Source organism: Calidris pugnax, unplaced genomic scaffold, assembly GCF_001431845.1.
Source record: "Calidris pugnax isolate Ruff unplaced genomic scaffold, ASM143184v1 scaffold19, whole genome shotgun sequence".
NCBI classification, from domain to species: domain Eukaryota; kingdom Metazoa; phylum Chordata; class Aves; order Charadriiformes; family Scolopacidae; genus Calidris; species Calidris pugnax.
Genome location: NW_015090775.1, coordinates 1,892,537 through 1,892,850, shown reverse-complemented (window position 1 = coordinate 1,892,850; position 314 = coordinate 1,892,537). Strand labels below are relative to the sequence as shown.

General features: G+C 45.9%; 1 protein-coding gene across 1 annotated transcript in view; it reads left to right on the top strand.

Moving 5' to 3' along the window:
* The window catches only part of LOC106890667 (polycomb complex protein BMI-1), a 10,392-nt gene that overhangs the window by 3,858 nt on the left and 6,220 nt on the right, over positions 1-314 (top strand). The gene's annotated exons all lie outside the window — the stretch shown is intronic.

The following is a 314-nucleotide window of genomic DNA, read 5'->3' as shown; positions in this document are numbered from 1 at the left end:
TCTTATTCCCTCTCATTGTGAATAGCATGCGTGCATCTAACGCTGATGCCAGTGCATCCGATGGGGGTTTATGGGTTTCAGACTGTGAAAATGACATTTGTTTTTCACTCTTGTCGCTGCATTGTGTTGACAAGGTGTTGATTTAGCTTTAGGAATGATCTGGTCACATGGTCCTTTGCATGTTGTCACTAATGTACCGTTTAAAGTCGGTTTGGGCTTCCCCACACCCCCCCCCCCCCCCCGCAATATTTAGGGAAATCGGTACAAACTTCTGGTGCGTTAACAGTTGTGGGGTTTTTTTCCAGTCTTTTGTG